The sequence below is a fragment of the Oryctolagus cuniculus genome, chromosome 4, assembly GCF_964237555.1.
Source record: "Oryctolagus cuniculus chromosome 4, mOryCun1.1, whole genome shotgun sequence".
Lineage (NCBI taxonomy): Eukaryota > Metazoa > Chordata > Mammalia > Lagomorpha > Leporidae > Oryctolagus > Oryctolagus cuniculus.
Genome location: NC_091435.1, coordinates 66912535 through 66939948, shown reverse-complemented (window position 1 = coordinate 66939948; position 27414 = coordinate 66912535). Strand labels below are relative to the sequence as shown.

The 27414-nt window shown below is 39.7% G+C and overlaps 1 protein-coding gene and 1 pseudogene across 7 annotated transcripts in view; one reads left to right on the top strand and one right to left on the bottom strand.

Annotated features, from left to right (window-relative positions):
• LOC103350555 (uncharacterized) overlaps nucleotides 1–27414 on the top strand; it is a 66540-nt gene that overhangs the window by 25521 nt on the left and 13605 nt on the right. Inside the window, exon 3 of one of the 7 annotated variants that reach the window (XM_051819063.2) lies at nucleotides 4946–5040. The exons of 5 other annotated variants lie outside the window; for them this stretch is intronic. The gene's annotated coding sequence lies outside the window, so the exon portion shown is untranslated. Of the gene's footprint in view, nucleotides 1–4945; nucleotides 5041–14257; nucleotides 14392–27414 lie in introns of those variants that run through there. One more of the 7 variants, XM_051819062.2, reaches the window with a different exon arrangement.
• On the bottom strand, nucleotides 10958–11023 carry LOC138849542 (U4 spliceosomal RNA; annotated as a pseudogene).

Sequence of the window (27414 nt, the reverse complement as noted above, 5' to 3'; positions counted from 1 at the left end):
GACATAGCTATTAACTATAGAATCTCCATATACCTATATCTCTATATTGTATTTATACTTCTATCTATACATGATATTTTCAGATAATTTCTATTCATCTATCAGCCTGAAATTTCTATCAACTGATTGACAAATCAAGAGATATTGATTAATATAGATGTAATGACCATTTATATATACAAGAAATCTTATTAATGAAAACTAAATCTATAGTTGAACGGCAGTTATTTACATTTGATAAATGTATTGCACCCTTTTGGAAACTGCCTTCACTCCATGACCAACTCTGTTCTCTGGGAACAGCATCTATGTGCTTTACTAAACTGGGTTAGGATTTAGGGAGAACATTCAAGTCTTGATGGCACTAATGGCAGGGCAATCAGGAAGGGGTGGATACTTCTAAAGTCCTGCAGGGGTTTGAGAAATGAGCCATCTGGGCCTCCAACTGAGGCCAATTGGACCCAGACAAGAGCTGCCAGCAGGAATGGTCTGGATTTGGAAGAGGGCCATCCCTGCCTGAGGAAGTGGGCTTGTCCTGGAGCAGAGAGTAAAGGATGTTGGTGTTTGGAGAAATGACTTGGAAGACAAGTTCTCTCAGAGGTCACAGTAGGGACAGACATATTACAATTATTAACACTGACTGAAGGCAAGCAGCATGATGAGTACTCTTGAGAACGTAGAAGCATTCTTGATTTCTGTCCAGGAAATCATTTATTATCAAAGATTTTAAATCTTTGATGTCCTTGCTCTTTAAATTTTTGCTTTGCAGAAAGGTAGATTTATTTGAACCAATGAGACCACTTTCTTTTATCAGCTCTGTCCCAGACATTACGTTTCCATTGAGAAAGTCTTCTGGTACTGTTCTCACTTTTTTTTTTTTTTTTTGACAGGCAGAGTAGATAGTGAAAGAGAGAGACAGAGAGAAAGGTCTTCCTTTTGCCGTTGGTTCACCCTCCAATGGCCGCCACGGCTGGCACATCGCGCTGATCTGAAGGCAGGAGCCAGGTACTTCTCCTGGTCTCCCATGGGGTACAGAGCCCAAGGACTTGGGCCATCCTCCACTGCACTCCCTGGCCACAGCAGAGAGCTGGCCTGGAAGAGGGGCAACCGGGACAGAATCCGGCGCCCCGACCGGGACTAGAACCCGGTGTGCCGGCGCCGCTAGGTGGAGGATTAGCCTATTGAGCCGCGGCGCTGGCCTGTTCTCACTTCTTTATTCTCATTGCTTTGGTATCTACTTTAGAAGACAAAAACAATCTCCTGGCTCATCAATAACTTTTCTATTGGTAGCTACTAGATTCTGTGATTTACTAAAATTATAGCTCACGTTCATGCAATATCTAGTTCCTACATTTCTATAAGCACCCGTTAATTCCAGAGCAGGCAAAGAGGATGCCAAAAGAAATCTCATCCACTGTAGTTAATCTTGTGTTTTAAAATGAACTTGGTGGGTCTGGCACCGTGGCTCACTTGGTTAATTCTCTGCCTGCAGCATTGGCATCCCATAATGGGTGCTGGGTTCTAGTCCCGGTTGCTCCTCTTCCAGTCTAGCTCTCTGCGGTGGCCTGGGAAGGCATTGGAGAATGGCCCAAGTGCTTGGGCCCCTGCACCCATATGGGAGACCAGGAGGAAGCACCTGGCTCCTGGCTTCGGATTGGTGCAGCGCTGGCTGTATTCAACCATTTGGGGGAGGGAATGGACCAACGGAAGAAGACCTTTCTCTCTGTCTCTCTCTCTCACTGTCTATAACTCTACCTGTCAAATAAAAAAAAAATGAACTTGATGAAGTTTTGTTTAAATATGTGCTTTTCTTTAAAAAAAAGTTTTATTTATTTATTTGAAAGGCAGAGTTTTATACACACACACACACACACACACATATATAAAGAGAGAGAGAGAGAGGAAAAGGGAGAGAGAGAGAGAGAGGTCTTTATCCAGTGGTTCACTCCTCAGATGGCCACATGGCTGGGGCTGGGCCAGGCTGAAACCAGAAGCCAGGAACTCCATCCAGATTTCCCACTTGTGTGGCAGGGGCCCAAGCACTTAGGCCATTTGGGCCATCTTCCACTTCCCAGGAACACTAGAAGGGAGATGGATCAGAAGTGGAGCAGCCTTGGCCGGCGCCGCGACTCACTAGGCTAATTCTCTGCCTTGCGGTGCCGGCACACCGGGTTCTAGTCCCGGTCGGGGCGCCGGATTCTGTCCCGGTTGCCCCTCTTCCAGGCCAGCTCTCTGCTGTGGCCAGGGAGTGCAGTGGAGGATGGCCCAAGTCCTTGGGCCCTGTACCCCATGGGAGACCAGGATAAGTACCTGGCTCCTGCCATCGGATCAGCATGGTGCGCTGGCCGCAGCGAGCCCGCCGTGGCGGCCATTGGAGGGTGAACCAACGGCAAAGGAAGACCTTTCTCTCTGTCTCTGTCTCTCACTGTCTACTCTGCCTGTCAAAAAAAAAAAAAAAGTGGAGCAGCCTGTACTTGAACTGGTACATATATGGCCTTGCAGGTGCAGCTTACCTGGTGTGCCACAATGCTGGCCCCCAAATATGTGATTTTTTTTGATGACACAATTACTTTCTTCCAGTTTAATAGAGGTATAATTAACAAACAAAAATGTATATATATCTTTATATTCAAGGTGTTCAATATGTTGATTTTATGTCTATATACATTATGAAATGATTATCACTAATTTACACATCCATCACCACACGTAGTTCCCATTTGTGTGTGGGGGATGGGGTGGGGAGAATGAGGGTAATTAGATCTATTCTGTTAGCAAATTTCAAGTAAACCATTCAGTATAAGTAACTATAATCACCATGCTGTATGTTACATCACCAGAGCTCTTGTCTTATAACATACAATTTATACTCTTAATGACCAGTATCTTCTTACTTCCCCTGCTGCCCTGTCCCTGGAATCCACTATCCTACTCTCTGCTTCTGTGAGTTAAACCATTTTTAGGTTCCACATATAAATGGGATCATAAAGTCTCTGTCTGGCTTACTTTACTTCACATAATATCCTCTAGATTCATCCACCCTGTCTTAAATGGCTGGAATTGCTTCTTTTTATGGCTGAATAATATGTCTCTGTGTGTGTGTGTGTGTGTGTGTGTGCGCGCGTAGTATGTGTTTATCTTTTCATCCAATGGCAGACACTGAGGTTGTTTCTGTACCTTGGCTATTATAAATAATGCTGGTATGAACTTCATGCAGATACCTCTTCAGGATACTGATTTCACTTTGTTTATATATACACCCAGTTGGGGTTTCCTGAATTATGTGCTAGTTTTGTTTATAATTTCCTGATGAACTTATATATTGGTTGTGCCAGTATACATTCCCTCCAATGTATGAGTTCCCTCCTCACACACTTGCTATCTCTTATCTTTTTTTATAGTAGTCATTCTAGCTATTTCATTGTGGTCTTGATAAAACATGTGAGTGGTTTTAGTGTGGTTGTATCAAAGGTGATTCAAAGAATTATGATATTGATTTGATCTGACCTCTTGCAAAATGAGTCTATGGTATTAGCCACTTCTCTGTGCAGTACTATCAGGAAAAGCACAGTAGCCAATATAACCATGAGTACCGTGACAGAGAATCCAAAGCAAAATTCCTGCCAATGAATTTTTGTTCTTCAACTACCTGAACTATTTTATTCATATTTTCATTGAATTATTGATTTTGGCATTATGGGGATAATAATTAAGCAATGACTTATTGTTATCAGAAATATGCATGGGGCTGGCGCTGTGGTACAGCGGGTAAAGCCACTGCCTGCAGTGCCAGCATCTCATATGGGCCCTGGTTCAAATCCCGGCTGCTCCACTTCTGATTTGGCTCTCTCATGTGGCCTTGGAAAGCAGAAGATGGCCCAAGTCCTTGGGCCCCTGCACCTGTGTAGGGGACTTGGAAGAAGCTCCTGGCTCCTGGCTTCAGATCGGCACAGCTCCAGCCATTGCGGCCAGTTGGGGAGTGAACCAGTGGAATGAAAGACCTCTCTCTCTCTCTGCCTCTCCTTCTCTCTGTGTGTAACTCTGACATTCAAATAAATAAATACATAATTCTTTGGGAAAAAAAAGAAATATGCGTGAGACCTTGGATAGTTTATCTTCAAAATAGTTGTGTCTGGGCACCTCTGGAACTTTTTTTTTTTGACAGGCAGAGTTAGACAGTGAGAGAGAGAGAGAGAGAGAGAGAGAAAGGTCTTCCTTTTTTCCATTGGTTCACCCCTCAAATGGCTGCCACGGCCGGTGTGCTGCGCTGATCTGAAGGCAGGAGTCAGATGCTTCCTCCTGGTCTCCCATGTGGGTGCAGAGCCCAAGCACTTGGACCATCCTCCACTGCCCTCCCGGGCCACAGCAGAGAGCCGGACTGGAAGAGGAGCAACCAGGACAGAATCTGGCTCCCCAACTCGGACGAGAACCCAAGGTACTGGTGCCGCAGACTGAGGATTAGCCAAGTGAGCCACGGTGCTGGCCAACCTCTGGAACTTTTGATCTGTTTCTTCCCTGTGTTCCCAGGATACACACCAATTATGTGTAGTTTTTGCAAAACCATCTGAAATGAATTTGTTATATATCTCTGAAAAAAATACATTATTTGCAGGAATGCTCTGCTGTATGTCAAATACTTAGAAACCCCGTGATCTCAATACTACCCTAGTTTTTATCTCATTATTTTCCCCTCCAGAATGTAAAGCTTGTACTATGTGCATAATAACAAGCTTAATTGTCTCAATACATGTGGAGTTTGCAAATTTAAAACCACTGAATTCTGTGTTCCTGGCAGTCAAACTTGTCCATAACTATGCATACCAAAGCCATTTATTTATTTTAGATTTTTAATATTTTCCCCAGTTTAATCTCCTGACAGTAGCCGGGACAAACTAATACGGATTTTATCTTTCTGTTTCCTCTGTTGGATGTGATGCTTCAATAGTAAGAGGATCTAGAAGGAGGTTGGCTGTCGAGAGATGAACAAAGAGTCTTTATTACTCAGATAATGAATCAAAGGACAGCCCCTTTCTGGATAAGGTATAGTGGATTGATAAATGCTAAGATAGATGCAGCAAAGTAAAAAGTGGGGTGTCTAATAGTCTGCCACAGCTGTAAACATAACACAAAATACACCAGTAAAGGATTAACAAAGTAATAGAGGGTTAAATAGCATTGTAATAGACTATATTTCATTTGAGACTGTTTCTACTGGAACATATCACAAAGCTAAATTGGAAATAAAGGCTATTAAGTTCCAGTCAACCCATGAAATTATTACTGCAAACATTCATTATTTTTGGAAGCTGCCTATTGACAGCCCTTTGCTTGAAGAAAGAATTATATACCCAAGTCATAGTAGAACACAATCACTGAGTTTCAGAATATAAATGTATCACTGTGTTCATAAACCCATGCCATTCTTTCAGGCAGTAGTTAGGTAAAATATATGTATACTCTTTTTGTTTAAACTCTTTTGGTGACATATGTTACCTGATGAAAATTCTGATGTTGAAATCCAGAATATGCACAAAAACTAAAATTAGAATATCTTTGTATATTAAAATGTAGGACAAAGAATAAATAGAAATGTCAGAAGATACAATTTTGAACATTTATGTGGAATTATCTTACTGTATAAATAGAAATTATTTGTCACTTATTAATTGAAAAAAATTTATTGGATAGCTGGTTGTCCCAGATACTCAGCTAGACAATGGGAATAATTCATGCTCCTTGTTGTCAACAGTAAATCAAACACTATAGCTTAGAGTATGTAAATGCAACTTTAGAGTTGTGCAGAAGAGGCCATAGGTGCACAGGGGAGAGACATTTCAATGGCACATAGTTAAAGGAAGACTTGTCACAGAGATGACTCTTGAACTGAGTTTTTATTTAAAGATTTATTTTATTTATTTGAAAGGCAGAGTTACAGAGAGGTTGGGGGAGACAGAGAGAGAGAGATCTTCCATCTCTGGTCTACTTCCCAGATGGTTACAATGGCTGTGGGTGAGCCAGGCCAAAGCCAGGAGTCAGGGACCAATAGCCTCATCTGTGTCTCCCATGTGGGGGCAGGGGCCTAAGCACGCATGCCATCTTCAACTGCTTTTCCAGGTTCATTAGCACGGAGCTGGACAGGAAGCAGAGTAGACAGAACATGAACCAGTGCCCATATGAGATGCTGGTGTTGCAGGCCGTGGCTTAACCCACTATGCCAAAAAGTCAGCCCATTAAACTGAATTTTAAAGAGACATTTTACAATGTTTTACTTTGGTGTAGGCAGAACAAAGGCAAAGGGGAAGTGAAAGAAAGTTATCCTGAAAGAATGCTAAATGAAAATTTAGATTCCTAATGTTTTTTAAAGTCTCTTACAAGGTCATAGGCTTGATAGAATTGATAATCTTTGAGTTTCGGTACTCATAGCACCTTTGGATTCTTGAAATTCTGCGATGCAAGACTGTATAAAATCCATTTTGAACTTTTTTTAAAGTTTATTTATTTGAAAAGCAGAACAAGAAAGAGCAAAGGGAGGAGAGAGCGACAGCAAGTGGGGGCTGGACCAGGCTGCAGCCAAGAGCTAGAAACTCCACCCAATTCCCCCATGTGGGTGGCAGGAACCCAAGTACTTGGGCCATCACCTGCTGCCTCCCAAGGTGCAGGTAGTAGAATCAGAAGTAGAGGTGAAATCCATCCCACACACTTCTATATGAAAAGTAGGCATCCCAAGTAGTGACATCATCCAGTGTGCCATAATATCTGCCTCTGTTTATTATTAGGACAGTATTTTTGAGAGTGACAGCTGCAGCAAATTATATTTTTTGTCATCTGTCTTGAGAGATTTATCAATTTTAGAGTATTAAAAAGTTCTTTGTTTATGCATTTTGATTTGGTAGAATACCGTGTGCCCCGCAATACAAATCTGGGAAAAAGGATGCTTTTCCTGTGTAACAGGAACACTATTGAAGCGATCTGATACATCAGTTCTGATTCGAACAAAGTAAACTTTAGTTCAAATAGAGATATCCATTTACACAGGACTCCTCTTTGCTAGAGCAAGACAAGTACTTTTTATAGGTCAGTGTACTTCCTATTTGAATTTGATACATCTTCGGCATGAACAAGTTTAGGAAGCTTTTTTATTTCTATCTTAAATTTACTAGGTCAATTAAAACTTGGTAAATTTCTGGATTTCTCTCAATCTGGCAATGAAACATAGAAAATACTTTTGTTTGATATTTTATATTGATGATAAGGCATACAAATAAGAATATACATAATCTGGAAGTAGTGAAGTCATACAAAGGAAAATATATTCAGATTTAATTGTTTGTTAAAAAAATCCTTGGAAAGAGAAAATTGGGTATTTGGTAAGTTAATTTCATTATCATATATAGAAAGATTTTGTCTTATAAAATACAGATGTGGTTGATAATGATGATGTTATAACTAAACATACTTCCTTTTTTTTTTTTTTTTTTTTTTTTTTTTTTTTTTTTTTTTGACAGGCAGAGTGGACAGTGAGAGAGACAGAGAGAAAGGTCTTCCTTTGCCGTTGGTTCACCCTCCAATGGCCGCCGCTGCAGCCGGCGCACCGCGCTGATCCTGGCAGGAGCCAGGAGCCAGGTGCTTTTCCTGGTCTCCCATGGGGTGCAGGGCCCAAGCACCTGGGCCATCCTCCACTGCACTCCCTGGCCATAGCAGAGAGCTGGCCTGGAAGAGGGGCAACCGGGACAGAATCCGGCGCCCCAACCGGGACTAGAACCCGGTGTGCCGGCGCCGCTAGGTGGAGGATTAGCCTATTGAGCCACGGCGCCGGCCAACATACTTCCTTTTTTAAAAATTTTATTTAAGGTATACAAACTTCATGAATTTCATATATACAAATTTAGGAACATAGTGATTCTTCCCACGATACCTTCTCTCTCGCCTGTACACTTCCTCTCTGAGAATAAACTGAGTCCTGAGATCAGGTCTTTTGAGAACCCAAGGAGTTAGATTGAATTTGATGAAAGTTCCGTTTAAGTTGAATTTCTAGCAGCAGCCAAAGAGAGTTTAATTTTTCTGTTATTTCTTGAAAAATTTTGCTTTGAAGACTATAAAAATATATGGATTTAGGATAATTTGTGGATATGATTCCTGTGTACTCTATTTTTCCATTATCTTCTTCCTCCTCCCTTAATCTTTCTTCGTGTCATGTAAATCAAACTTTGGAATAGTCCATTTGACATCTGATTGTAAAAACAGCAGCAGCAACAACAGGAACAACAATTCTAGTCATCCAGCTATTACTGAGTATCTGAAATAATATGCCTCCCATATCATGGAGTTTTCTTAAATTTCATTTGATTTGAGGGAAGGGCGACATATTTAAGTAACTAGGAGAATAACCTATGGTTTAATATTTTTCCAAGGTTTGAACTTTTTTCTCTACATTTTTGACTTGAAAATGTTTCTAATCTCTTCTTCCATGTCTACTCATGCATGTGATACTCCACCCTCCTCACATTTGCAATGCACTTTCATGCCCTGTGTCTTTACTCATGTTGATCTCTCTGTCTCCATTCCTTAAAACTTTCCATACCCTGGTAGATGGGTTGTAGGATCACCTCTTTGGTATGGAGGAAAGGGCAGGACAGACATTAAATACAAAGAAACCTGGGCGTAAGTTCTGTCTCATAGCTCAGCTCTCTTGGGTAGATTATTTTATCTCCTTGAGCTTTAATTTCTTCCAAGTGACAAAAAATGTATCTACAATTTTGTCCTCCTCTACCTCCTTCTGTGAGGTGAGGCTTTCTCTGATGACACTAGCCATTGCTTCACAATCAGAATTCTTTCTTCTTTTGTGTTATCATGCCTTTTTTTCCATAATAAGGAAAGTACTTGGTTTATAACTGGTTGTATATACGTGTATATTTCCTTTATTAAGCATAAATCCCCTTGAGGAAAGGGACAATATTTTGCCTAGAGTGTGCTAGCATTCAGTCAAAACACAGTGACACTTAATAAAGTGGAATTGTATGCTTCCTCTCCCTTCTCTTCCCCACCCCCACACTAATTTTCTGTTTCCAGAATCATCTCTAGGCATTTCTTAGGGTCTGATGTTATAAGATATATATGAAACTATAGTAGATAGTAGTATAATCTCAGCTTAGTTTGTCTTTCTGGGAGTTTATTTTATTTTTGCTTGTTTTCAGGATCAGAGAATTGAATTATTCCTAAGTAAACCTATTCTTACATGAGTGTTGTTGATATAGTGCAGGATGACTTGGTTTCTTATTGAGGTTTCTATTCCTGATTGCCTTTAGGTAGATCTAAACTGGGTGCAACATTAGGGCCATGATAAAATGAAAAGCATGAATGGTCCTTTTGCTATGGCTTGCTTTAAGGGGAACTCTAAACACAGCAGTAAAGCCTTCTTCTTTACTTTGTCTATGTATGCCCTGCCAGATATGCAAGGCAAGAGAACAATTGTAGGTGAACAGAGGCACACACACCCACCTGCCCCAGAGAGAGAGAGAGAGAGAGAGAGAGGGGAGAGAGAGAGAGAGAGAATAAGAATGCGTGCAAGCTGGGTGACGTTGGTGACAGAACATTTGGCATGCTTTTTCTACATCTGCTGGAGAGAGCCAGCCAAGCCACCTGTTGTATTTCAGTTCCCCATTCCTCAGGGAATTGCTGCTTGCAGCAAAATGTTTAAGATAGCAACAGTCCACAAGTATAAAAAAGTTGTAGGTCACCCAGTTCTTTCCCCCAGGGATCCCTGTCAGACCATTCTGTACTGTATGTACTTTAATACAACACAGGACATTTCTGAAACAGTGCCCTCTTTGTCTAGCCCAGTTAAAACATCCTAACAGACAAAGGTTTCACTCTGTTCTAAAGAAGATGAATCCCCAAATTGCATTGTTTAGAAGGTCAAGAAGTGTGTCCCTGATTATCTGTCGACAGAGTCACTTTCAAAACCTCCTGGTGTTTTCCACTTTATTCTTTTTGTTCGTTGGGTCTTGAATGGAGGAGGCTGCAACTTATCTTATCCCAGGAAATACACTGCAGAGTGTTTCACCACAATGAAGAAAGGTTTAACCTGTTTCTGTTAAAACCCACAGAAGACCTTTTACCCCTTTCTAGGCTTAAGCACTGCCTCCATTGGCTTATTTTTAAAGTGTTGTCTTTCTTTCAATCATTTGTTCATTTATTCTCTCCTTATTGAATCAAGAGAAATACAAAGAGGTTAAAATCAGCAAAATCCAGTTTTATTTGGGAGTAGCATTACAATAGAAATAGCAAGCAGAATATGTGTATAGTACTAAACTATGGACATATTCAAAGAGGTTGAAGCAAGGGGAAAATTTTTTAAAGGTAAACAGAAGAATTATGCAATATATTTTGAAACAATAATTTTTGACTACAGTTTTAAAACCATGGGTCATCTCAGTTCAAGGTTGAATAGACAGGTGCTAGGAAGATTTCCTGCAGAAATACTTCTTGTGTAAGGGTGAAGTGACTGCCCTGCAAGTTTGTGATTCTGACAGTCTTATGACAGTTCTATCAGACAACCAAGAAGAACCTCCTGGCTTCATTTAGTTTTTGTTAGGGTTGTTGCAAGTGGTTTCATACCAGTTTTGATGGCTTTCATAGTATCATGGGAAAGGCTTATAGAAAGAATGTAAAAGCCACTTTCTCAGTGCTTTTTTTTTTTTTTTTTTTTAATTTGAAAGAGCGTCAGAGAAGGAGAGACACAATCTTTCATCTGCTGGTTCATTTCCCAAGTGACCCAACAGCCAGGGTTGGACCAGGCCAAAGCCTGAAGCCTGAATCTCCATTCAGGTCTCCCACAAAGGTGGGCAGGAACAGAAATATTTTGACCATCTTCTACTGCCTTCGCAGGACCGTTAGCAGGGAGCTAGATTGACAGCAGGGCAGCCAGGACTCAAACCAGTGAACTGATATGGGATGCTGAAATTAGCAATAATCGTGCCTCGGATAGACCTCATTGGCTATGATACTGCCACTGTGCAAAGGTAGGGATGCTGAAATTGCAGGCAGCTGCTTAACTTGCTATGCCACAGTGCCAGCTCAGAGAGTCTTATTCAAACAAATCTCGACCTTGTCAAACAGAAGTTCCAATTCCGACTGTTCCAAGTCCTTCATTTTTATAACAGAGGCATCTGATTTTTCAGGAAAAATAAGGAAAAACTAAAATCTCCCAAAGCCAAGCCCAGAAAATATCAAGAATGAGCCTTCTCAACGTGTAAAGCCTAGGACATTGTTTTGCTTCCCTTCTGTCCACATCAGCTGGATAATAACCCTCCAGATGTGTTAACCAACCTCTGTGAACACTTGCCATGAAGTCTCAGGGAAGGAGCTGCTGCAGCAGTTATCTAGAGTCCTGAGCTTGCTCCATTCTGTCTGGCTGGATCAGGCTGCTCACTCTGGGATGTCTCCTCACCAGACTTTGGAGATTGTCTGGCTCATTTTAGGGAGAAGAGATCTGATCCTCACCTGGCTGTGGAGACATGCCTAATATTAAACAACTGGACCAATTCTGGCCTTTTGTAGAACAAAGAATTTGTATTTAGCTTTTACAACAAGCCCTCCTAGATCATTTTTTTAGTATGAGCAAGTGACCTATATAACCTGTGATTGCCCATCAGAGAGTGGAACCTCACATTTTGGGTTCAGTCTTCAGACTGATCAGCTGCTTTTATTTTAGTGTAGGGGTAGATTACTTCATTTCTTCAAAATTTAGGCTTCTCATCTGTAAAGTGAAGAAAATATTAGAACTTGACTCATAGAATTGATTCCAGGTTCATATAAATCAGTAAGTAAAAAAGCATTGACTCAATAAAACCAATGAACATCAGCTATGTTATCTCTTTCTTTTCTAGAGACCCTGAATAATAATAGGCTTATTTTGCTAATTCTGCCATATTTCACTGGCAGTTGCTGGTCAGTACAGGAGTGTGGTGCTCTAAACACTGTTACTTCCTCTGTTCAGGTTTTTCTGAGAAGGCAACAAGGGTGCATTCCATGTGCTTAGGAATAAGGCTGATCATGTGCTGTAGAATGTCTTCTGCACCGCTGATGCCTTGCATGGTGGCGCTGCATCCTCTGGGTGCTGAGCTGCTGCTGCTGGCTCACATAAATCTCTCTTGCACTACTGCCTCTTCTGCCAAGGACTGCTGCCACCGCTCAAACTGGGAATAACATCTGGGTGGGGGAATGTTCCTCTCCCAGTTTTTGGATTAGCCTTTATTAGAAGCTCAAAGCAGGGTCACCTTATACGCCAATGTTTTTAGTCTTTACATACAGCCATCTGTTTCCTTAGGGCCCAGAGATGAGCCCCTGAAGTACCGAAATGGAACAAATCAAGCTAGTTTATTACCTAAGACTTTAGACTTGACACTGTCTTCTCTTCAGAAGTTATCTCCCAAGAGGTTCCAGAATCCCTAGGACAAATGGATGAGCAGCCAGATCTCTAATTCACATCTTCCCCAACTTTGAGTCCCAGCTGTGGAACTCCCACTAATGCTCATTTAACTTGACATAGCAGAATTCATATCAATAAGACTCATCTGAGTGAAGAGGAGGAAGTAAGGCACCGTGTGTGTGACCAGCCATATTTCTGAGCCAGGGTTAAAACTTCTCCCAGGCATTAAAACCTGCCACACAGCAAAGCTAAGGGACATAACATTTTGATTTTAACGGCAAAATTCCATATCTGTTTCAAAATGGCTAGTTTAAAAACCCAGCCTTCCTAAGACCTGTCAGTATTTAAACGACTGGTATTGGTTTTCATTTTTTGCTTCGACTTTTAGCATCCCTTAGAGCTGCCACTTTCTAATGGGTTAGGTGTGTGAGATGCCAGGGATAGCAAGGAAGTAGTTTGTCAGCTTAAGGGATGTCACTGGTCATCAAAGAATCTTTTTTCTTTGAGCTGTGAAATGCATCTGAGTCACAGAGGCAGACAGTGACACTTGGTACATTGAGAGACACTGAACGTTTATGTCAATTTGCGCTCTACATGAGGAAGAACAGGTTCAGCCACTAGGCAAGTAACTTACCTTAGAGCTCTGGAAAGCAAAAGAACTTTATGTTAAGTAATAGCTAAAATACAAGGATACTTTTCTAATCCATTTTTGGGGAAAGATGAAATTCAAAGGTAAGTTTAGTTTGCTGTAAGAAACTTCTGAAATTCATGCATAGGTGTTTTCATAATATGCGTTTCCCACAAACTTTGTGAGATACCCTCCTAGAAACGAAGTTTGAACTCACTCATTTCAGTCTGTTCCCATAACATTTATCTTTTAGGACCATGGAAACAAATCCTCACAAAGGGGTGGATATCCCACAATAAGTTAACTTGAACTTCATGAAGCAGAAGCATAAATATTAATATACAATATAAAATTTATATCCAGGAATATAAATATCTGTGTGACAAGAAAAGGAAACATATATGATATAGTTCCTATATTTAGGTTTCTACAATCTAAAAATAGGGATATGGAAAATGCACTGATAATTCCATCAAATAATTTGCTAAATAAGTAAGTGAAATAGTTGCTTGACCTTCAGAATAAACTATCGCTTTTATTTGATGGGATAAGGAGCCTAGAACTCCATCTGGGTCTTCCACATGGGTAGGGGCCGAAGTTCTTGGGTCAGCTGCTGCTTCCCCAGGTGCATTAGCAGGGAGCTGGATTGGAAATGCAGTAGCTGGGACCCAAACTGGTGCTCATATGGAATGTTGTAATTGTAGGTGGCAGTTTAACCTGCTGCTCCACAATGCCAGCTCCAACATTTTAGTTTTTTTTTTTTTTTTTTTTGACAGGCAGAGTGGACAGTGAGAGAGAGAGACAGAGAGAAAGGTCTTCTTTGCCGTTGGCTCACTCTCCAATGGCCGCCGCGGCCGGCGCACTGCGCTGATCCGATGGCAGGAGCCAGGTGCTTCTCCTGGTCTCCCATGGAGTGCAGGGCCCAAGCACTTGGGCCATCCTCCACTGCACTCCCGGGCCACAGCAGAGAGCTGGCCTGGAAGAGGGGCAACTGGAACAGAATCCGGCGCCCCGACCGGGACTAGAACCCGGTGTGCTGGCGCCGCAAGGCAGAGGATTAGCCTAGTGAGCCGCGGCGCCAGCCTGGTATTTTAAAGTAACAAAAAGCTGACTAACACATTGATCTAGGAGAAAAATCGTAATTCAGAGTTTGAAGTACCACTTCTACTAAATGCATGTCATTTTCATACCACCTTAAGGTCGAAAGATTGTGAATTGAACCATGATAAGCCTGGAATAGTCCAGAATGTGGAATGCAGTTTGATACTTTCCAGAGATGTTGGAGAGTAGCAGGAGATACAGCTAGGTTCCTGTCAACCACATGATCACGAGGGTAACTAACCAATACTCCACAGTGTACTGTGTTGTCAACATTTTTAGATGTTGCATTTTGTTTTATCTAGTTTCTCTGACATCCACATGGGATATTCCATATTTTATTTTAAAATAGGCTTTGTGTTAGATAATTTTCCCCAACTTCAGTGTAGTGCAAATGTTCTGAGCATGTTTCAGGTAGGCTTGACTAAGCTATGTTACTCATTAGTCTAGGTATATTAAATGCATTTTCAACTTTCAGTATTTTCAGTTTACAATGGGTCTATTGGTACTTAACCCCATTATTAGTCAAGGATTATCTGTATTCTTGAATAGTCAGAAAAGATCACCATTAAAACTGATATATATGCAAAGTAGTGTTTCAGGGATTTGATCTTCGAATCACGTGGGATGGATCAGGGAGGTAGGACGAAAGATAGGCAGACTGACTAAGAGGCTTGTAATATTGTGTGGGGTGGTCACTGCGAGAATTTATATGGGTCAGTAGTTAGTAGAGAAGGGAAAGCTTCTGCAAGGATGTGGGATAATTAAGTAGGTGAATGAGGAGTCACAGCCTTTGGTGACTTGCTGACTATCATGGTGAAGGAGGAGGGAGTCGGAGAGATGACTTCAGGGTTTTAAGCTGGATGACTGGGAGCCAGTGAGACAATAACAGAAATGGGAAAATTATGAGAAGGGAAAATGACTTGTGCTTGGATTATTGCAAATATTTCCAAACTCCCCCCCCCTTTTTAAAAAAAAAAAAATAAACCTTTTCAAGTTGGCAAATTAAACCTTAATACCATTAAAATCTCACAGTCTGAAAGGCCATCAATGGAGAGCAATTAAGATAAAGTATGTGAAAGGTAGATTATACATTGTAAAACACACAGAGAGGTGAAGTATTAGGTATACTGACAAAATCGTTACTTCTCTAACCTAAGAATTTGTTGGAAATTATTATCTGAAGGAGTAATTTTTATATGGAACTACATTCACTTTTCTCTAATAAATCAATACTATCCCTAGGGGATTGGTTTTAAAAGATTAAGTAGCTAACACCTTAAATGAATGGGGCTTTAGCTAATTATTATTTTCTTTACTAAGGGATTTTCATAATAGCATCTGAAATTTGAGATTATTAATACTAGCTGATTTATTCTATGTGCTAAACTGTTCTTGATTCAGATGGGACTGAGTTTGAATCCTTGCTCCCCACTGAATGTTGTGTGATTATTTTATTTTGTAGGATAAGACATGGTGAAGTTGAAGTAAGTTGTTATGTGTGAAGTGTGTACCCAAGTGTCTGCTATATAGTAAACCTGAACATATTTTAGGGGGTATATTTTCAGATTCACTGGCCTGTTATACTTTCACCCATGGATGGCCATTTATATTATATCCACTTAATTACATAGCGTTCTTCCCACAGCTGATTGATGTCTCCACTGGTGGAAGCCAAGGGGCTGGGCAGTTTTTGAAATGCATAATCTCTCATTAGAAAAGTTAAAGTTCTGCCTCAATAGTCATTCCCCTACAGTATTTTTATCCTTATTATTGTCATCATTTCAGAATTGAGGAGCTAAAGAAGTCCCTTGAGAAGACAAGTTGTGATAAAGAGGCAAATCTGATTCATTTAACAATCTGTTCTCTGCTCAATTATCATTCTTGCTTTGGTCTGTCATATTTACAGATACCCTAGCCTTAAAATAAGGGTTTCTCATTATTACCTAATGAATTTTAGGTCCATTTTAGATGACGACAATTTTTTTTTCAATTAAATTTTCTCAAGTAGTTTGTCCCTTTAAAAAAGTCTGGAATTTTCACATGAAAACAAGATAACTTTCTTCTATCTGTGGCTTTAATAAAGGGAGAAAAAGCCTAGTGGTTTCAGCGTTAGTTTGATATTCACATCAAAGAAAACAGCTCTCCAAGCGAGGCTCTCCTTAAAGCCCAAAGCAGACTTGTCAGTGATGCAGAGCCAGGAACTGTGAACAGACTATCAGGACAACGCAGCTTCCATGGGAATCAAGACAAACCCACCTGTCTGATTTTTTTCCCCAGACATAACTAATAACTCAGAAAGTAAGCCAGCCAGCTGGGTGAAAGACATCAAACAATTGCATCACTATTTCCCTTGAGGGATTTGGTCCTGAAGACTAAGCAAACCCTCTTGAAATTAGCTCTAATTAAATGCTGTGAATCTCCTGTTCTACCGTTCAGAAAACGGATTGCCTAATGGTGTTTTTTTTTTTTTCATGTTACTAAGGGGTGAGAGAATTGAGATTATTTACAAGAAGATTAAAAGCATGGAAGGGACAAAAGGAAATAGGGTGAAAAAAAAAATAACGCCAAGGCTATTCTAGATCCTCTGTGGATATATAGTGGCCCTAAATAATCACTCAGTGTGTGTTGGCAGCATTGGTTTACATGATCACTCGTGACACAGTAGCCGTATTTATGGGGTGATACACAGTCATGTAGACTGTTAAGATGGCTTAGAGTGCCCTCCACACAATGCTGGCTGACTATGCATACAAAGACCAGTTCTTTGTGTTCTCACATTTCCAGCAGTATCTTCTCCAAAAGACGACACTACTAAGCAGGGCATCTAACACTAACTAAACCAGTTAGATTGGTACTCTGTTACCCATTATTGTTATTTTACAATTTGGCTGTACATAGAAAGTTGGGGATATCATTATAATCCAGCAAGCAGTTTCACTTGAACATGGAAAAAAAAAGACACAAATCATGTTCATCTCTTATGTTCTTATACAACACTCCTGACTCACTTGAAGACCAGTGGCTTTTTGTTTAGTTTTAGTTTTTATTTTAGTGGATGGTTCCTTTACACTATAGCAGCATCTTGGTGTAGCACAACAAATCCTCAGATGAGCCACATCAGTGTGACCTGGCAATGTCAGAAATGCACATTCCTAGGTCAATCCCAGTACAGTTGAATCAGAAACTCTGCAGTGTGTGTCCAGCAATATCCTTAACAAGCTCTCCAAGTTGATTCTGAAGTCCACTGAAGTTTGAGAATCACTGCACTACACTTTCTAGCTCTTATCCTCTCATCGCTTTGCATCTGATAGACCACCATTCACCGAGTGCAGCTATGGCTTTGGCGTTCACCATCTTTAACTGAACCCATTGGCTTTGCAGTTTCATTACTAGCACAGTGTTCCAAACAAAGTGAAGCAGACATGGATGAAAGAAAATGTGAGTTCCCCCGTTTTCCTTTTATTTTAGGGGAGGAAGTATGATATTTAAAGGCTGACAGATCTAATTTCAAGTTCTGTTATATTTTACTCCTTGTGGCGCTTCAAACAAGTTATTTAACCCCTCTAAATCGTCTTGTGCTTTTTACCTTTTAATGCACATTCTTTATGAGATTATTCTGAGTATGAAATGAGAACAAGGTTAACACTAACACATAAAGGGTACCTCAGAAAGTTCATGGAACATGGAATTAGCAGATGAAGACTATTGTGGTATGAAAATTTTTGAATTCAGTTTTTTTCATAATATGCATTTTCCGTGAACTTTTTTGAAGTACCTTCATATAGTGGTCTGATATGAGTTAGAAAAAAATGCTTCCCATGTGAGATACACTTAATAAAAGTCATTCACTTGTTAGGGCTGACATTGGCTTTATCTCCTCTCAAACATGGAAAGGAAACCTGAACTGAATTTCAGCTCTGACCTCTTCCTGATAATCTGGACACCTTTGTCCAGGGCACAAGTGTATGCAGTTTTTGACTGAGATGTTGTATGTTGCAGCTGGTATACAATAGTCACTTTTCATGCAATGTACTACATAACACCTGTTACACATAACTCAAAGATCATGGAGAGGAACTTACGTGGTAATCATTGGGTTATCAGTAAAAATGCTTAAACCCTCCTAGTAATATCCTCAATGCTCCGACTCATGAACCAAATTAAGGGATGAATTGAAAGCATGTAATTTTATCTTTATAAAAGATAGATTTGCCTCTGTCTGGACCATTAGAAAAGGAGATCTGGAAAGAAAATTACTTGCACATTTGCTACCTAAGTTCCATCTGTGACTATCTACTAACATGAAATAATTTATATAGGGGACTGATATTGCAAACTAATATAAATATAACATTGAAACTTATAAGGAGAGTAAATCCCCTCTCATGATATTTCCTAGGTGTTAAAGACTGATTTCAAATCTTTCCTAAAGGGCAGGGCTGAATGGGAGGAAAAGCCTGACTTCTTGCAAACAAAACTGAAGGGAGAGACACAAGGAAGAAAAGTAGAGCTGTTGGCTTCTTCACAGGATTGCTGAGGGTCAATGCTTCCTGGAATTCTGTGTTGAGAACTTGAGTGCTCTTACCCTAGGAAAGACATGACCCACTGTAAGGTTGGGCTGTGCTAGATTTTGATATTCACTTTCCAGCATACCTCATTATTACTTATTATCAGCTCCCAGGTGTGAGGAGCTGGAATCCTGCCCAATGTTCACCAGTACATATTAAATAGGCCCAATGAAAATGATGGAGCAAAGTATTGGCTTTAAAAGCAGCACATTATTTTAAAGCTATACTAAATTCTTGACTATCTATATAGTACCAGGTTACAATACTGCTACCATAATTAAATGCTATATGAGGGAATGTAACAAGATATTATGTGACCAAAGTAAAATGTTAACCTAAATAGCATCTTTAAAACATAACACGTGAAACAAAATTGGAAATCATTTTTAGAACACTTCTCATGTTACAAGATGTCAGAGTCATGCATAATTCAAGAGTGGAGCTGCTCACAGAGACTTCACACAGGAGAATTTAAACTTGCTCCCATGGACATGAGGAACTGCTCTTTGAAGCATGGGCTCTAATGACATTCCAAGGGAATGTTCTCTTTCCGTCTGATGCATATTTATTTCTAGGGTGCTGAATGAGGGAGCATTCATACTATGTGGCAGATTGCACTTCCACCATATTTTTCATTAATCACCTTTTCTTTGGCATCTTCACCATTGCTTTATTATTGATTTGTTTTTTTGAACCCTCTATGTGAATAAACCTACAATCACAAAATTACCCATTGATCAATGTCAGCAAACACATTCCTGCAAACACAACCTTTAACTCCTTTTCTCCCTGTACCCTTGTTCCATTGCATCTCTTGGGCAAAGGCCTGAAAAAACAGATCATCCTGGTATTATCCCTTGAAGGGCAACAGATTCAGACTCTGCCAGGTTTATAGGGCTGAACACAAAGCCCATCTCAGTGAGAATACTTTCTCTCTGCTGCTCAGATTTTATGTCAAAAGGTCTTGTTCACATAACAACATTCCACTCTATTCTGTGTTAAAGACCAAATCTCTTATTGGTCTCTGATGCCACATGCAAAGAAATCACCATCTTTGAATACATGTACCAAATACAAACATATTTATCCATATGCTAACCTCTTTAATTTGGACATAATTAGAGAAAGGGCTATTAAATTAGTGAAAAGTCTTAAATTATAGATGGCTGATTACTATTGAGTACGTAAAGTAATAGTAGGAAATGACTAACAAAGTGTTGCCAAGAACAGGACCTGCCAGGCCTGTTTTAATGAATAGCTAAAGATCACTGAAATTAGCACATTAATTGTATGCATGTAAATTGCTTCTACTAAGTGCATTAAAGTGTGGTTCTCTTTATAATCATGTTAAAATTATTTATTTGGTTAGAATACCCGGTTCATAATTATTCGTGAAAGACAAAAAAGTGAACTTCAACACAGTTCCTGCTTAAATTCAAACACTACCAACTGTACAGGCCTCTGCATTTTACTGCGCATACAAAGTATGGTTGGTCTTCAGTAGCTGTGAGTTCTGCATCCCTGGATTCAACCAACCTTAAATAAAAAATATTTAGAAAAGAAAAATTGTGCTGAACATGTGCAGACTTTTTTCCTTGGCATTACCCCTTAAACAAGATAGTACAGCAACTGCTTATGTGGCATTTACATTTTATTTCATACTATAAGTAATCTGGAGATGTATACAGGAGGAGTTATACAAAAATACTATACCATTGTTTATATGGAATGTGAACACCCACAGATCTTGGTATCCACAAGGTTTGGTCCTGGAATCAAAGTGAGGGGTGACTTCCTCATGAATTATTTTTAAAAATCAAATATGCATGTCTAATAAAACTGTTCTTTACATTGCCTATTTTCCTGTTTAATGTCTTTCTATTCTGCATCACCTAGAGGGTGAGATCTCAAACTTCATGTCAACCTTCCTGGGAGTGAATCCTGGCTTTATCATTGAAACCTATGTGAGTTTTGGCACATGGCTAAATAATGCTGCACCTCCATTTTCTCATCTACCCTTGTCAGGAGGATTAAATGAAGTGATGTTTTTGAAAGTGTTTCTTAAGCTTCTGTGATGATAAAAATCACTTGGGGCACTTGTTAAATCCAAGTTTCCCAGACTTCTTCTCCAAGGCCTCGAATTCACTGGGCCCACCAACTGCTCCAGGTGATTCTTATCGTCTGGGAACCATGCTTTGGAAGCACCTGGCTCATAGTCGTCTCCCTTCAATCACATTCTGTACCCTATATGTTGTGTTAGTGAGCCAAGAAAAACAAAGGAAAAATAGACTGAAGATACAGGAGTCGAATAGTCATCAGAGCATCTCTGACAGCTTGTCCTTAGATATGTCATTGTGGAGGCGTTTACCATAATATTGAGAGCAGTGTGCTCTGCAGTTGAACAGCTCCATTGGTAAAAAAGACAAATCTCTTATTGTGCAGGAACTTGTTTCCTTTGAAGTTCTGTCCATTATTCTTGCCTGGTATTTGGAGCAACATGGAACAAGTCTGCTCACCAGTCCATATGACAGCCCTTCAAACATTAAAAGAACTCTCTTATCTCCTCTTGATCTTCTCTTTCCAGGCTAAATATACCAAGCTCCTTCATCCATTGTTGGTCATATAATATGGTTTCTATAGTTCTCACAGTCTTGGTCACCCTCCTCTAGTGCCAGCTTGCAACTGTCAATTTTGCACCTGAAACCTGTTTTGTGACAGAATTGGTTAGAATGTCATATATTTCTAAACATGTACACAAACAATATTTTTATAAAAGGTGCTTAAAATAGATTATTTTAAAAGAATGGTGTACTTACTTTCTAGTCCAGTTCTTTGATTTACTATGTGACCTTGAATTAAACACATAACATTTCCAGTCTTAATGGCCTAATCTCTCAAACGGAGATTGCAATATTCCTCTGCCTACCCAGTATCATAGGATTATTGAGAGGATAAAACATGAAAGAAAGTGATTTGTATGATTATGGACTAAATTTGTGACCATGTCAACAATGAATCTATGTTCCAGATAATATTTAAAAATAAAGACATTTTGAAAATGAAGCTAATAAAATGGTTACCTGCAAACTTCATGTAAATAAAAGATTAATTTTTAAAGTACTTTTCTTGCTTTTATAGAAAACAACACACATTGACTCATTTCAGTTTCTTATCAATTTTTTAAAATCTCTGATTTTTTTTTTTTACAAACAACTTGTTGCCAAACTAGATTACCTTGTGCCATTTGTACAATCAAGATTTTGAACTGAAAATCAGTTTCTTTTTCTTAATGCCTTATGTGCTTTCAGGATGAAGATCTATAGTAAGGGGTCTGTGGTCTTCCATAAAATCTCAAAGAACACCTGTTAGGGTTGAAGAGAGAATTGAACATCACCCTTACTTCTCCCAAGTTTGTTGGATTTCTCTACAGGAGGACAAGTGCAGTCTACAGGAGGACAAGTGCAGTTTGCAGGAGCATCCGCTTCTTCATTTTAGAGATTTTATTATCAGTGCTTTCCTTTCATCATCTTTTTTCTTTTCCTTTGCTGTATTCTTAAGATGAAGCTTATAGTAAATTAGACGTCCAGATTTTTCTCTGTTATACAAAATTATAACTTAGGTTAATGGGAGTAATATCATTATTCCAAGTATGAAGACTAAGTCTTGCTGATGTTTTCAAATAATTAATTATGCAAGAACTTTTTTCTTGCTTAAGGGTGATTAAAAAAAAGCAGAATTCAAAATTGTAAACATATGACAAGCAAGCAGGGATTTATTTGCATAGAAAAACAAAGAAAATTGGAAGGAAATCAGCCAAAATATTACAAGTGATTATCACTGGTTAGAAATATTAGAAGTATTTTCTTTTCATCTTCCCCTGTACTCTCTGAATTTCCAACAATGGACCTATATTACTTTTACAATCAGAAAAGTAAACAAGAATGTGAAGGAAGGAACTTTGCTAGTAGGTGAAGAGTTGATGTGTACTAGAAACATTTCATGAGTAATATTTTTTTTTTTTTAGTGCCAACTTTGGAAGGTTGGGGTAAAAACTTATTCTTCTCTGTATTTCATTTCATCTGACATGTAGGAGCTTCGTTAAATGATAGATTTCAATGAGGGAAAGGCACCTGGTGCAACAATCAAGGGAGATTGCATTACACTGTGACGAAATCTTTAGAAACGCCTTTCTGTTTAGGCCAGCAAATAGACTGCAACAGGTGTAAATCCTTTTTTCATTTTAAAAAGTATCTTGAAAGGAGACTTCTTACATATTGAGATACAGATTGTTTATGGAGAATCTCTGGTTTCTTCCCAAATATTAGAATTCTCACTTCCACATTAATTTTTCTGGTACTTTTTCTAAATTTGGGGTCAGTAGACTGAGATCTCTGTGACAATGGGAACCCTTTATTTGTTTATAGTTTTCCCTGTATCCTTAGCAGCTAGCCTCATGCTAAGTGTCAACAAAATTGGGTGGAAGCAAGCTCTAAAACAGGTGACGAGGATATAGAACAAGAGCTTTCTATCCTTTTCCTCGAGGTATCAATGCCTAGATAAAGGAAAGAGGCATTCTAAGAGACTTGGCTGAAATGGGGCTGAGTGAACCCTGCCGTAATATGAGGAAGCTGAGAAGGAGCAGAGGTATCTGGCTGGAATCTCCCCAACCTCATTATTGAACTGTGCACATTTCATACTTTAGGCAATTAGCAAAGGCCATTGTGAAAGCTGTCTGGCTTGTCACTTCTTTCTTGGGTGGGAGGGAAAAGGAGAGAGTGGGTTGCAGATGGCTGCAAATCTAATCTAAAATGTTTGAGGGCTCAGGCTGACACAATGACAAATGTTAGAGTTAGCAGGAAATGGAGACAAGGTCTTTGGCATACAGTATGAATTACCAGACAGGTGAGCGAAGTGGAGAAGCCAGGTCTTGGGAAAATGCAGCTCAGAGTGTTTTCATGTGGGTTTTCCTATTATTGAGCTGGAACTCTGTAACTTTATGGCTGAGGTCAGGTATGTCCTTTAGGTGTGAAATGAGGGAAAGGGCAGATGGGGGTTAAATAGCTAAAGCTGTTGGAATATTTGGGCTTGGAAGCCTGAGCAAAGAGGTGGATGATGTGGGGTGGCTGTAAGAGGCCTTGGCTGGCTGATCTGACAGAGTAGACCAAGGTGGATGCTTTGAAGGGAAGCTAGAAAACTTGGCAACCACCACATACCTTCCACTTGCTAACATGCATATAATGTGTTCCAAGATTCCTCTTCATGTATTAAAGCTTCAGAGATACTTATGTCTTAAATTACTGACTGGAGTGTGTGAAGATTCAAATAACTCATGAAACAGCATTAGGGAGAGCTTGAGTTTCTAAAACTGAAGTTTCAAGAGAAAAAAATATTTGTCCTCTGGTCAGTGACAGAAGAAGCAAGATTTTCCAGTTAAGGTACAGGATAATACACACCAACTGAAACAGGCCTTAAGGGCTTTAGCACCTTAACCCAAAGTAGTGACTCAGATAGTAGGGATTTCAAGTTTAGTGAGAGACAAGAGAACTACGAATAGGGGCTTCCAAACCTCTCCTGTGTGGCAATATGGACAGGGACAGCCCATGTTAAGGGGGGATGTGATTTCCAAAGGATTCTTCATCGTCCCTGAAGAGATTCGGACACAGTGGTACTAAATTATCCTTATCAAGGTTCCATTCCATGTATTAGCAATCCTTTTGAGCTTGTCACCAAGTAACTGCTGTTGCTAGCCAAGTCAATTCTTTGAAATTCCAGCCTTCTGGCTTTATCATTGTCCTTCCTGGGGTGTGCTGTAAATCTGTCAACCTCCTTCTAGTTGATCCTAATCACTCTCTCAAAACACTGCTTCCATCATGTTGATTTGTTGTTTTTATTTCCCATGTATTATCTTGGATTACTTCTTGAACCAGCAACATCTGCATTTACCTGGAAAGTAGGGAGAAATGTGAACATTTGGGCCCTCCTATTCCCACTGAATCAGATACTCTGTGTGTCTAGTTGGCTGCCACAGCAGAAATGGGGTATGTTTGGCTGGTGTAACTACGCTTCTCCATCTCATCCTTGACTTCTGTTTTCATTTTTTTAAGCACTGAAACAAGGAAGAGGCCAGTGGAAGAGTCACATTTTTTAAAAAAGATTTATTTATTTGAAAGTCAGAGTTATATATATAGAGAGAAACAGAGAGAGAGAGAGAGAGAGGAAGAGAGAGAGAGAGACCTTCCATCTGCTGGTTCACTCTCCAGATGACCACAATAGCTGGGCCAAGTTGAAGCTGGGAGCCAGGAGCTTCTTCCAGGTCTTACCCACTGGTAATAGGGACCCAAGCACTTGGGTCATCCTTCACTGCTTTTCCCAGGCCATCAGCAAGGAGCTGGATTGGAAGTAAGGCAGCAAGGGCACGAACTGATACCCATGTGGGATGCTGGCATCACGGGCAGTAGCTTGGCTTCTAAGGATGGCTTTGTGGTAATTCTTCTAAATTAAATTGGGTTACAAGTGTGAGACATTTTGTGTGTGTGTTTCACTTTGTGGCACGTACTATATCATAGTGGTATGATAAATATGTAAATAACTTATATTGCATTTTTATTGTGAGGGTTTAATGCTTTAGGGCCCCTGAGAAGGGTACAAAACACTCTTCTGTTTTAACAAAATCTGGGGCATGCTGTAGTTTAATAACCACTGCCATAGAGCTCTTCAGCCTGACATTCAAAGTGCTGCTCTGTGCTCTTAGAACACTTGCCTCTTAATATTTGAAACTTAATGACCCTGATTTATGGTTTTTTTTTTTTTTGTGTGTGTAATGTGATATCACCTTCAGAATTGCTAATTCCTTAAGTTCTGGTCTATGTGTTTTCTAGATGTACTAATTTTTAAAATCTTAAGTCTGCAAAGGACCTGGAGAAGCATATTCTCCAACCCTTTAGTTCTGTAGACCTCTGAACATACCATGAGTCTAGTGGACATTCAGTTAACATTTGTTGAATGAAAGAGCTTGCCCACAGGGACCATGGAGGTGAATTAAGACTGCTGAGACCTCAGTGTCATTGCCTTAATTTAGAAAATCCCTTTTGGCATGCTCTGAGGGCTTGTGAATGCCTGGGGAAAAGCTTGGATGCCTTTGCCAGCCTTGTGGTCTTTGCACAGGCACTGGAATTTGCTTATTGAATACAGGCAGTATGGTGACTTGAGATACACATAGCAGAGCAGTTAGATTAAGAAGAAATAAAAATAAAAAAATTCATGTTTTTCTTATTGCTACATGAAGTATGACTGTAATACACAAGAAATAGCTTGCTTGATTATCTAAAGCATAAATAAAATTTAATTAGTGTATATAGCTCTTAATGATCAGGATTTGGAACATTCTGTGAGCAGTTGCTCATGACGGCCTACTCAGCTGAAGATCACTTACCCATTAGGCTGTGCTGACATTGAGTATGAAGACCCTTAAGCCGTGTTTGGTGCTTCTTGTATCTGTGTAGTCCAGGGGTCCAGGCTGTCCGTGGTCATTGTACGTGTAAGGCACAGGCTGCCATGGCAGAAAATGGGGTATGTTTGGCTTGTGAAATAACTCCTCTCCCTCTCATCTTTGGCTTCTAAGGATGCATTGTGGTGATTCTTCTAAATGAATTGGACCATGGGGGTGACAGACATTTGTGTGTGTGTGTCACTTTGTGGGAGGTCATAAATCATTGTGGTGTGATAAATACATAAATCACTTTTGTATTGCATTTTTATTCTCAGGGTTCAATACTTTAGGGCCCTTGAGAAGCTGTTGCTCCCAGAAGAATGCCAAAAACCTGAAAAAAACACCATATTTATTATTCTTTAGACAGAGGACAAAGCCAAGAAAAAGTCTTTGTATCTCAGAGATGAGAAGAAATTCAAAAAGACAATTCATTTTTATAGGTTAAATTTACATATTAATGAAAAGGAAGGAAAAATAGGAAAAGGTTTATAGGTTTTTTTTTTTTTTTTGCATCTTCTGTGGACAGGGCAGCAAAAATAGCCTATCTTCTTAGTATTGGTCAAGTTCATTAAAACACACACATAAGAACTTTTTAAAATTATTTTTGTGGTGGTTTGTATAGGAATTCAGTTTAAATAGGAGTGCTGCTTATTGTTTAGAAGGTTTCAGGGTAATTATGTTTATTGTATTATTGGTGCTACAGACTAGTTTTCCTGATGTTGTTGTTGGGTCCTTCATATTGTCCCATCTCTGTAGCCCTCCCCTCACCATGACTGCTGAATGTTCACTCAGCCCTCTAAGCTCCCTTTGGCAAGGCTGAACCTGGAAAAGGGGACATTTAAAGAGTTCTAACTCAGCACCGGTGTTTCTTAGCATTGAATTGTGGTTTAGCCATAATTTTTAGAATCATATATGTCTCTTTTCCTTGAATTCAATGTCTTTTTTCTTACTGTAATTCTTGTACATGGATATCCTTATCCAGAATGAATTCCTGTCTTAGGAACTTGCCAGGTTTACCCAAGTCCCCTAAGGACACCCAAGATTCAGCCTTACGTGAATTGTTTTCTCTCTCAGCCACGAGGGTCTAGCCCCACTGCAGGCTGACTGAGGCTCTCCTTTCATAGCTTAGTTTAGGCTTTCTGATGCTGTCCCTGTGAATTTTGCAGCAGTTTTTGCTTCTGGATTCCTTGACACCATG